This window comes from Prinia subflava, chromosome 8 (assembly GCF_021018805.1).
Source record: "Prinia subflava isolate CZ2003 ecotype Zambia chromosome 8, Cam_Psub_1.2, whole genome shotgun sequence".
NCBI classification, from domain to species: Eukaryota; Metazoa; Chordata; class Aves; order Passeriformes; family Cisticolidae; genus Prinia; species Prinia subflava.
Genome location: NC_086254.1, coordinates 11,698,119 through 11,710,533, shown reverse-complemented (window position 1 = coordinate 11,710,533; position 12,415 = coordinate 11,698,119). Strand labels below are relative to the sequence as shown.

The 12,415-nt window shown below is 45.0% G+C and overlaps 1 long non-coding RNA gene across 1 annotated transcript; it reads left to right on the top strand.

Annotated features, from left to right (window-relative positions):
- Nucleotides 1-357: 357 nt before the first annotated feature.
- LOC134553044 (uncharacterized) lies at nt 358-11,257 on the top strand. Its single transcript, XR_010081022.1, has 4 exons — nt 358-618; nt 1,498-1,616; nt 10,110-10,271; nt 10,796-11,257. It is a non-coding gene; the product is annotated as an uncharacterized LOC134553044 (long non-coding RNA).
- The last annotated feature ends 1,158 nt before the right edge of the window (nt 11,258-12,415 follow it).

The following is a 12,415-nucleotide window of genomic DNA, read 5'->3' as shown; positions in this document are numbered from 1 at the left end:
AAAAGAGTGTGTTTCTAATAAACCTTCCCAATATGCCCTCCAAAGATCTGTGTCGTTGTTCTACTGCCGTCCCTAATCAGACAATGACACAGCCTGAGGAGGAAAAGTCTGATAGAAAGAAGGAGCAAGAGAGATGCCCCTGCTGATAGTGTCACCAGGTAGGTGTCATCTGTAAAGCAGAATGAAATCGAAATCATCCACTTCCCTGACACCCTCTAAATTACTCTCTTGTACTAGGACATCTTACCCCACCTGCACACTCACAGGCAGGTCAAAACAAGTGATGATATTTCAACTACTCTGACATACTCATGGGATTGAGCAAGAGGTGGGGACAGTGAGTGATGAGCTGTTGGGTTGGGAATCCTAATTTAGCAGTGAGCCTTAAGCCTTACTAATACCTGCTTACTGCAGGCAGCCTCTGGTTTCTGTGCCCACTGTCTTGACCAGAATGGGAGTGTCACAGGGGTTCTGGCACCATAAATACTGGCTGCCACCTTGAGCTGTCTGGGAAGACTTGAAGGAGTCTGCCGACATACAGTACCTGGAGCCTCAGCACCTCCTGCTCTACATCCCTGGTGCTCCATTACTGGTCTTTGTCCAATGCATCTTTGAAAGGTGAGTGCAGCACCTCTGTTTTCTCCTGTGCTGGTTGCCACCAGAGTTTTGCAGGGCTGCTCCAGAATAATAGTTCCTACCTCCTCACTACTACAAAGTGTACATGGAATTGTCCCCAAGAATAATGTATCTCTCTGCTTTTCATACCATATGGTGTTTGTGTGGCAGGTCTTTCCCCTGCCCTCCCTCTCTCCTCTACCTGCAGGTATGAAAAGACAAGTCCATCTCTCAGTCACGCCTTAGCTGTGGGTGGGTCCCTCTGGAGACAGTCCAAGACAGATAAGGGAGCTTGCAACAGAGATAAGGGATTTACTGGGCATGTCAGTGCTGGGCCAGGGTTCAACCTGATCCTAGAGGATGTTCCTGGATGTGGTATGTGAGCTCCCTACCCCAGAGCTCACAGAGCTGCTGCCATGTGAGAAGATGTGGCAGATGAGAGCTGTAGGGAGAGCCAGAGTTAATTCCAGGTTCATCAGTTCTTCCTTCAAAGAAGGAAAGGCAAGTTGTACTTGTCTGGCTTCCTAGAAAAATGTGATTTAGAACGCAGTGCCTCCCACTAGAGCTTTGCTGGGGTTTCCTGCAGGAACCAGCATATTTCCATGTGTTCTGTCCACACAGGCATGCTCTGTGTCCTATTGCCTCAGCAAAATTAATTATTGCCTATTTAGCCATGAGTGTACTTATTTAGCCTTGAGTGTGCGCTGGAGCCGCACTGGGAGCCTTGGGCTGTGCCATAGGCTGAGTGTGTGAGCACTCTGGTGGTGCTGGAGCCTTGGGGCAGTACAGAACACAGCACTGGCAGCATCTTCCTGTTGGCTGACCCTGGCTGCCAGTGTGGGCACACAGATTCTCTCCTACCAGAACTCTTTCCACTTATAGAACCCTGGGTCTGCCCTTGGGCAGGGCATTGGGATTGAGTGAGAAGTGGAGGCCAAAATTCAGACCAATGCCACGCTGGAAGGCTTCTACATTCTGCTGGGCAGAACTGCAAAGAAAAGGTGAGTGTCCCATTTTCCCAAGAGCCCAGGCAAGCAGCATCTTCACTCTGTCTCCACCCCAGGCCAGGCCAACCTGCCTCACAAGCAAGGCAGTTACTGTTAATCACCTTTCCAGGGAGGAGATATATAAGCAGATACTGCAGTAGATTCCAACATGTTCAACAGTTGCAATCCCAGCACCTCCTGACCTGCTGAATATCAAACACAGCGGATGCTGTGAGAGCTGCTAGCTCTTGCAGGAAGGCAGCCACCACCCCTTTGGGTACAGTCTATTAAGACTGTTTATTTTTGCCAGAACTGCAAGTCTTTCAGAATCGCAGAACCATTTAGGTTGGAAAAGCTCTCTGAGATCACTAAGACCAACCAGTCTCCCAGCACTGCCAAGGCCACCAGCATGATCCCACCTACCACATCTACACATGTTTTAAATCTCTTCAAGAATGGGAACTCCACCACTGTCCTGGGCAGTCTGTGCCAGGGCTTGAAGTTTTTCCAATCTAAACCTCCCCTGGCACAACTTGAGGCCATTTCATCTTGTTCTACCTTCTGTCAGTGAGTTGTAGAGAGCAAGAAGGTGCCCCTCTGCTGAGCCTCCTTTTCTCCAAGCTGAGCCCCCCCAGCTCCCTCAGCTGCTCCTCATCAGCCTTGTGTTTCAGACCCTTCCCCAGCTCTGTTCCCCTCTCTGGACATGCTCCAGCCCTTCCATGTCTTTCTTGGGGTGAAGGGCCAAAACCTAACCCCAGGACTAGAGGTGGGGCCTCAGCAGTGCCTAGTGCAGGGGACAGTCACTGCCCTGTCCTGCTGGCCACACTGTGGCTGGTACAGGCTGGGTGCCATTAGCCTTCTTTACCACCTGGGCACACCTAGGCTCATGTTCAGCCTCTACTGACCAGCACCCCCAGACCCTTCACCGCTGGCAGCTGTCCAGCCACTCTGCCCCAAACCTGGATTGTTCCATGGGGTTCTTATGACCCAAGGGCAGGGCCTGGCCCTTTGCCTTGTTGGCCTTGGCCCATTGACCCAGCCTGTCAAACTGCCCCTGAAGAGCATTCCTGCCTTCCAGCAGATCAACATCCCATCCAGCTTGCTGTCATCTGTGAAATGACTGAGTGTTCCCTCAATCTCCTCTTCCAGCTCATCAGTGAAGATATTAAATGGGACTGGCCCCCAAACGGAGCCATGTGGAAAACCATTGGTCACTGGTCTATATGGGCCTGATATTTCTGGGTCTGAGAGATTTTATCTTGCTAGCAGCTGCTAACATTTTTCCCAAGGGAAAATTTCTCTAGAAAGCTTCTTCTCAAAACAATCTTGGCAAACAACTATCCTTTCTCAAAACAATCTTTCTCCAGGTGGTGTTTTGCCTTTCTAGTTCTCAAAATAAAAAACCACCAACTTTGTTGTTTCTCTAGTTTAGCCAATGGGATTAGAGAGGTGTCATTCCTATTCACCAATCATGTTAAGTCTTTATCAGAACACCTTATAAAAAGCAGTAAGAATCAGACAATAAAGCCTTTCTATGCTCTTTGCCTTCTGAAATATTTGGAGTCTCTCATCTTTTTTTTTTTTTTTGTGTCCTACAATGACAGGCCTCCAGTTGGATTTAGCTCCATCCACCACCAGTCTCTGGGCCTGGATCATGACTCACACTGATACATAGATTTTAAAAAAATAATTTACCTTAATCACTATCAAGCATTGTCAAATTAATTATAAAATGCTCATGATCTCATTTTTACATTAATTTTAATCACAGTTTATGAATCTTAACTCTTGTCATGTTACTTGGAATTCATGCAGAAAATGAGGATGATGGAATTGATGCCTTTGAGCCTGTTCCACTTCAATAGCTGAATGGTTTACTGACATTATGGAGTGATCCATGTATCTGTTTCTTTATCTTTACAAGCTGAAACTTGTTTTATCTTCAAGTTTTCCATCAGTAGCTGACAATTATAAGCCAAAATTGTATCAGAAGTGGAAAAAAAATGTATTTAGACTTTTATAGCCAGACATCGCATCCCATTGTGTACAGCTGACAAAACTTTAACAGGGAGAGGCTGTGCTTAGTTCTGAACCTGCATTTAGATATGTCTCAACTGGAGTTTTAAGATGGCCAAAACAATCCAGGAGTTCACAAATGCAAACAGAGTTGATACAATTTTTTTTCAAAGAAAGGTGTACTTTGGGCAAAGGTGGACAAGAAGAAGCAGGCCCTGGGAGCAGAGCTCCTTCTCCCTCGCAGGGAATGACAGTCTTCAAAAGGCTCAACTCTTCCTCCCTGCTCTGTTTTCCACGAGAAGCTGGTTTCACTGGCCAAGCAAAGTGACCTGCTGGTGAGAAAGGTGGAGGCCTGGTTCAGGCATTGGCTCAGGACCACCCGAGGCCAATGAAGAAATTCTGTGAGGCAAAGTAGTTGCGTAAATATTTGTTGGTGGAGACCTCCAAAAGGCCTGCACATCTTCACCATCCTCTGCCCTGTCCTTACACCAAAGACACTCCCAGGTGTGAAAAATGAGGTTCACTTGGTAAAATTTAAAAGTTTAATAAAAAAATACAAGTAGACAATCAGGAGACAATAAGAACAAAAGTATTCTTTTACAGGTGCCTGGGTACCTTCACATGGGATTCACCATGCGGGTACACAGCTTAACAAGAGTCATCCCTTAAAAACACTAGTGTGTTGAATATTCATACATTACACACATGATTCAAACATTCCTTTCAAATCTTAGGTGTTTCTGTTTAGTCTCATCTCCCCCCCTTCTCTTTTCCATTTGTAAATCTGGCCTTCTCATGGCTCCATACAGTCACAGGGCTATGCTATAAATCTTTCCTCAGAGCCTTTTTAGAGTTGTTGCTGCTATCTCTTATCCAGCTAGGATACGGTGAAAAAAAAAATTTCTTTGGTTATCTTCTCAATTTCTCGAGCCAATTACAAAAGCATCTTTACATAACATGGTTTCTATTTTACCATTATGCTATAACTTAAAAGCTACATTTACTATATTACTGAAAGAAACTATATGAATACAGCATAACTTCTTAACATAACACATGGGATATTCATTTTAATGTCTGCGAAAAGCCAATCACATAATATGCATTTATAACACAGGGGAGCAGCTGTGGCTGCGGGCGGAGCCCCTGTCCCACGAGATGGGTCCCATTGCTGCACACACACTGACAACAGAGCTCTGCTGCAGCACTGCCAGCTCCTTTCCTCCCTCCCTCCCTCCCTCCCTCCCTCCTTCCTATTTCTACCTTTGAAAAGTTAAGTTTGCCTCAACAGAGTTGTAATAAATGTAAAGCCAATTTCAAATTAATAAATGATTTTATTAATTTTAAAAATAAATCAATGAACAGAATTTCGGGTAAGCCAACAATCAAAGAATCAGTGTCAACTCCTGGGATCAGCACTGTGTGAACCTTAGCTGCGGCCTCTATCGCACCATAGCTCCCCCTGTTCACACCTTCGGTTCTGTGAGTCCTGGTTATATACAGTTTTTTTAGCGGGACAGAGCATTACTTCATACTCTCTTTGTCCCTTCAGTTTTTCTTCATATTCATGTGGATCCCTTAGGTTGAACAGTTCTTCTGCGGCGAGATGAATATTAAATACAATTTCTGGGAATTGCGCATTGAGACATCTTGTCCCCGTGGGGCAAGGCCCATTTCAGTGCTAATGGTTGGGTTGTTCGCAGTCCCATCTCCGGAGAAGACCCATCCTCCTCAAACCTTCTGTCCTTTCTCTTGTAAGTTCGGTCGTTCTCCAGTTCCTGGCAGAGTCATTTTTCAATTCCCGAATCTGTCAACCCCAGTCCTAAATGATTTTTACCATTTATTTTAAAGGGCATAACTTGGTTTATATTGTTATAAACGCCAGGACAAATTTATTGCCAAATTCAATAATTTGGTTTATTAAAATTCAAATCACAAAATTTGGAATCAAATTATAACAATTTTAAACAATAAAAACAAAACAATACGAACCCCACAAACAGCGACACTTACTTGACAGAATTTCTCCCGGGAAAAGTTGAGCCAAGGGTGACCCCAGAGACACAGAACCTGGCAGTCGGTGTCTCTAGCTGGGTTCAGGAATTTGCCATGTTCGAGGCTTGGTTTTTATACTTTTTATTCTGCCTCTGGCAATATTTCCCCATACTTCCCTTTGTTTCTTGGTTAGCTATTCAAACCCAAATTCGTCTCCGGTCAGATTGAAAAAGAGCTCCCCTCCCAAGTCCATGTGTTAATATTAAGTTTTTATGGATCCTTATAGTTGATGAATGTTCGAGATATGGGTGATATTGCTTGATGGTCTGTGAAGGTGGCTCCCGAGGTGTGAGTTGCTGATCCGGCTCATCTCAACAGGTCCCCTCCCAATACTTGAGAAGGCTGCAAAGTCTTTTTGTTCCCTTCTGAATGGAGACGCCTGATTTTCAGGGTGCTCAGTTTCACCATCTGCTGCAGAAACCTCCTGAAACATAGACTTTTACCTGATATAAATTTATACAGCTTTATAATTTTCCAGTTTATCATAAGAACATGAATTAATCATCTCACGTTTTTCACAATATTATACATACCTTATAAACACGAATTATCCCACATCATTTATAACAAGTCTACTACCCTTGATGGAGAACAGGTTTCAATTTCAGATGCTCAGAGGGATTTTGAACATGAAAACCTCTTGTAAAATGTGTTAAACTTCTTTTCAAATATGATCTTGATACAAAATTAAGATTTTAAGATATTGTCAGTGTTATAAATTGTGAAAAACGTGAGATGATTAATTCATGTTCTTATGATAAACTGGAAAATTATAAAGCTGTATAAATTTATATCAGGTAAAAGTCTATGTTTCAGGAGGTTTCTGCAGCAGATGGTGAAACTGAGCACCCTGAAAATCAGGCGTCTCCATTCAGAAGGGAACAAAAGACTTTGCAGCCTTCTCAAGTATTGGGAGGGGACCTGTTGAGATGAGCCGGATCAGCAACTCACACCTCGGGAGCCACCTTCACAGACCATCAAGCAATATCACCCATATCTCGAACATTCATCAACTATAAGGATCCATAAAAACTTAATATTAACACATGGACTTGGGAGGGGAGCTCTTTTTCAATCTGACCGGAGACGAATTTGGGTTTGAATAACTAACCAAGAAACAAAGGGAAGTATGGGGAAATATTGCCAGAGGCAGAATAAAGAGTATAAAAACCGAGCCTCGAACATGGCAAATTCCTGAACCCAGCTAGAGACACCGGCTGCCAGGTCCTGTGTCTCTGGGGTCACCCTTGGCTCTACTTTTCCCGGGAGAACTTCTGTCAAGTAAGTTTCGCTGTTCGTGGGGTTCGTATTGTTTTGTTTTTATTGTTTGAAATTGTTATAATTTGATTCTAAATTTTGTGATTTGGATGTTAATAAACCAAACTATTGAATTTGGCAATAAATTTGTCCTGGCGTTTATAACATAAATGCCAATCAGATATTCCAATTTGAAATAATAATTTGGTTTATTAATAACAAATCAAATCACAGAATTTTGATAACCCACCACCAGCGGAGATACTTGACATAGTTTTCCCGGGAAATGCCAAGGGTGAACCGTGAGATACAGGGTCTGGCAGCCTGCTATCTCCCCCAAGGGTTCACAAATTAGCCCGGTTCAGGGCTTGGTTTTTATACACTTTATTCTGTTTCTGCCCTCGGCAATATTTCCCCGAATTTCCCATTGTTTCCCGACTAACTATACAAATTCAGGAGTTTCCCCGACCAAGCAGAAAAGAGTTCCTCTCTCCATTCAAATGTTAATATCCAGTTTCTATGGATCCTTAAGGTCGATAAATGATCGAGATATAGATGATGTCGCTTAATGGTCTGTGAAGGCAACAGCCAAGGTGTGAGTTGCTGGTGCCAGCTTATCTCCGGCGTCCCCTCCCTGGTGCTTGGGGCAGCTGCGAGCTTTCCCGGAAAACTCCTTTGTTCTTTTCTGAATGGGGGTGCCGGCTGTCTCAGGCTGTCAGTTTCACCATCTGCTGCAAAAGCTCTTAAAACATAAACTTTTGCCTGATATCACTTTATACAATTTTATAAATTTCTAATTTATCATAAGAACATGAATTAACCATTCCACGTTTATAGCAGTCAGCTTGGATGGTTGGGCAGAAAATGAATCCATGAAGTGCAGTTAGGAGGCAGTGCAAGCCATTGTGAAAAACATGGGATGTTAATTCATGTTCTTATAGGTTATGGCATGTTAGAAATTATAAAAACCACTGTATATATGTTGTATGGGAATATAGTCTTAAATTTCAGTCTGCCTTGGAATTCACTGAAACTGAGGCAGGCACCACCCTGGAATTTCCATTTAGAAAGGAGACAAAGAATTTACGGGAAAACCCTGGCTTTCTCTTTGGCATCAGAAAGGAGGACACATTAAGATAAGCTATCAGTCATTCCTCCACTGACGGCAGAGCCATCAGAGCACTATCCTCTGCCATCAGAGCACTATCATCAGCCATCGGAGACCGGAGACCGTCATAAAAGCGGAGACCGTCATAAAAGTGTGGGAGCACTGTCACTGTTAAAATCTCCGGAGGTGAACTCTTTCAATTCATAAACTTTGGTGTCTATTCACTCACGGGAAACCAAACACCGACAATTTAAAAAGGAGGAGGAAACTCTTCTGTTTAGCCGGAGACAGCTATGAATTCGAATAACTAGCTTGGAAACAAAAGGACTATGAGGAAATTTTTGCCAGAGGCGGAATAAAGTGTATAAAATCTAAGCCCCGAACAAGGCCAATTCATGAACTCAGAGGGGATGGCAGTGTGCCAGATACTGCATCCCAGTTCACCCTTGACAATTCCCCAGGTCAATAGTCAATGTAACTCCGTGTCATGGGTTGGCGCTGGCCAAATGCCAGTGCACCCATGAATGCTTATTTTTCCTAATAAACCACTGTGAGATGTGGTCAAGAACAGAGCAAGGCAGGCCTAAAACCTGAAATAGAAAGAAAACTTTATTAAACTACATAACAACAGACAATAGAAAAGAAAAGAAAACCCAAACACCCAGAAACAGAAATGAAAACCTCCCAGAACATTTCTTCTCCTCCCCGCAATTTCCATCCCTTACATGCTCAATAGTTAACACTTGCACATTACCCTCATCTTACTTGCTTAAACCTTCCACAACCCTGGGTTCCCCATCAAAGTCATCATCACTCAAAAAAAAAAAACAATCTTCAATCCATCCAGGGAGAGAGGAGTCTCTCTCGCACCACAGAGCCCCCACAGGAAACACAGGTCCACCATCCCGTGTTTCCATGTCACCCATGGCACTGCCCGGAGAAGTCTGCCAGTCCTTTCCATGTCCAGTGCTCTCACCACCGTCCATGGACCAAAACCGCATAAAGGGCTCTTTTAAGGATGTTTGGACAAGTACCAAAAACCAGCCATCTTCTCATATTGGGACAAGCAGTCCCCCCCACATTTACCCTTGGGGCCGAGGGTTCCAAGAACAGGCCACAAAGTCTTTGGTTTTGAACCAAAAAGCATCCACCCAAATACAGTCTTATTGATGTTCAGGAGAGTTCAGGGTCCATCTATGGCTAACATTATGCAAGAAAAGTCCAGCTCAACAGCCACTCCTCTTCATCTCTAGCCATCGAGGGGGGTCCTTTTCATCGTCCTTTATCATCTCGGTCCCAGGCTCTCCCTCTCTCTTCTGAAACCACCAGCCGTGAGAATCAATGTCTGGGAAAAGTTTTCCTCTGCCTCAGAAAGAGTTAAAAGCTTTCGTCTCCCAGCAAGGCCACAGGCTCAGGCACTCACAGGCCCTGACAACTCCCACACGCAGCAGCAGCTGGACACCTTCTCCCTGGGGGGATGGACGGACAGGGACGGGGACAGGGACGGGGACGGGGACGGGGACGGGGACGGGGACGGGGGTGGGGGGGACGGAAGGCAGCTCCGAAGTTCTCCACCCCTCCATCCTGGATGGGGCTGGCCCAGCTCCATTCCCGTTCTCTCTCTTTCCCCGCCCTGGGGCCTGAGGCCTACCTCAGCCTGACCACCTGGCCCCCCTCCCCCACCCAGCCTGGTCAGCTGGGCAGGGGAAGAGAGAAAAGATGCTCCTCTCCTGAAAGCGGAGCCAGAAAAGAGGAAGTCCCTCTGGGAGTCCGTGCTTTTAACCCCTTGTGTCCTCAGAGGCATGTCCAACCCCTCAGTGGCCACCGAAGGTGCCAACATGACCACTGATTGGTTTGACCTCAGCTTCCTGAAAAACTCATATCCCCTCAAACCAGGACACTCCGCTGGAGAGGTTTTGCCGAAATTCTGTAATTTGATCCTTTTTAATAAACCAAAGATTATATTTATAATTGGACTACTGTATTGGCATTTATAACACTGTGAAAGAGGGAGGTCAAAACTGAACAATACAAGAAAGCACCAAAATCATCACAGCTTTCCTTTTCCCCAGGTTGTTTGCTCTCTTATATTTAATCTTCCTGCATATCTCAGTAATAATACACGGAGTCAGGGTGGAGAGAGGAGTCACCAAGTGTCTTGATCAAGAGAATCAAGTTATCCCTGGTTCTCACCTTGAAGTTTAATGCTGCATGTACATAAAGACCCCCATCAGGTAAGAGATCTACTCCTCTTCCCTCTCTGAAAAATAAATTATTCAGTGCTTCAATCATGTTATTATGTTTTAAAAAAATATTCTCCACCTGAAAGCTTGTTCAGTGCTTCCTACTGCAGTATTTCTGAAGAAAGTAATAAATCTCCCAGTATTCCTGTGCCATCACTGAGAAAAACTGAGTGCCTTCCACTGTCTAGAGTGTATAAGCATTTAATAGGTGATCTACAAACATCCACACAACAAAAGGAGACAGATAGAGGCATCTTAGTAGTCTTACTGCATCCTCTTTAATACTGATGGAATGGCCAAGGAATTTGGGCAAAGTGTGGATCTTAGCAGAGCCTGGCTGGGCAGTGGATACCTTGTGTGCCTTGCAGCACATGCTTCTTCCATGTGCCAACAGAGCTGAGATTCTGCAAATCTCTGTCCAAACAAAGACAGGTTCCCCTGTGGGCATCCTGAGCACAGCCTGGGGATCTATTTCAACTCTGGAGGAGGTCTTAATTCCCTTTTTTCTGTTTTAGTTGGAGATCTACATTTTCTTTCACCTCATTCTTCTCTGGACTGGCTCTTCTGTATGATGTAAGTATGTAAGCAGGGTCATGCTGTGAAGTGACACCTTTCAAGGGTTCTTTTTTCATTGTAAATGAGGCTGATGATCCCAGACCACTCCAAAGAGCCCATCCAAAGACAATGTGTGGTCATGACTATGGGTGCAAAGCCAAAGGACAAATTCAGCAGTGTTGAGCAGAATCATCCCCAACCCTGAATCAGCAGCTCCCTTCTCCCTGGGCGGAGCTGGGTAGGTGTCAGTGATAATGAATTACTTCTGTCAGTGAGTTGTAGAGAGCAAGAACTACTCTGCTGTTTTTGTCTTAGATCCTATAGGTAAGTGTTCCCCACAGATACCCACACACCGCTCCTGCATCTCAGACAAGAGCAGACTTTGTCCTGACTGTGGCTGCTGCCCACTGCTCCAAAGACTCTCTGTATGACATCCTGTACATTCACTAATAATAAATGCATTTTGCAAACCACTTTCTTCAAAGCTCAGAGCCAGACTGGATCTAGCATGAGCACAAAGAATTCTTGCAATACCTCTTTCCATGGTCTTTAGGTGTCTTTAAAAGTCTCTGCGTTCTTACTGCTGCCTTCTCTATGCACAGAAGCCCTGCTTTTGGGACCACACCATGTTCTGGTTGAAATTTTTCAGGTGAAGAGCAAACACACGGAATCACAAGATAATTCATACTGGAAGAGAGATAAGAAAGATTCTTGTCCAGACTCCTGCTTGCAGCACTGAGCTGTGAGATCAGATCAGGTTCCCTAAGGCTTTTTCCAGTTTAGTTTTGAAAACCTTCAAGTATGGAGACAGTACAACCTTATGACAAAAACCTTTATACTTATAACTCATTATATGCACCTGTCTTATTTCAACACCCCTCTGGTTTCTTGTCATCACATTATGCATTATGCAAACAGTTTGACACTGTGACAACCCATGGAGAGCTCTGCTCAGAGCAGGCATCTCTTCTCACTTTCTCTGTCACTCAAGTCTGTTTAGAAGTGGTTCTCCGTGGCCACGAGAAGTGGTCGGGACATCTGATATCTCAAAACATAGATAGAGATGAGGTGTCTGAACCCCTTAAGAGGGGAAACCCCAGTTGCTCCCAGGCCCTTTGCAGACAGATCAGGGCTAGTCCTGGCTTTGGACTGACCTTTTCAATGCATCAGCAAATGGTTCAGTCAGTGGGAACAGGAAAATTTAGGTATGACCAACACCTGCTGTCCCAAACATGGGTTGAATGAAGGGGAAGACTCTCTCCCTCTCCTGAACGCGGGGCTAGGCAGAGCTGTCACACTGCCTCTACCACCCGTATTGGGCTGGTTTTACCTCCTGGAGCTCTCCTTCTACTGCTCACTGGTGGCCACCCCATCCCTTGATGTGGAGAAGAAGGCGAGTGATAGCAGCACAACCACAACCAGATGGTTCAGTCAGCCCCCACCACAAGGGTGTGTTCCTGTGCCACTGTCAGCTCCCTGGGTGTGCAAAGGAGAAGGCACAGAGCCGCTATGAAGACCCTTGTGCATGTGAACCCCTTCAGCTCTCATATCTCATCACTGCACCTTGCACTGGGCCTTGC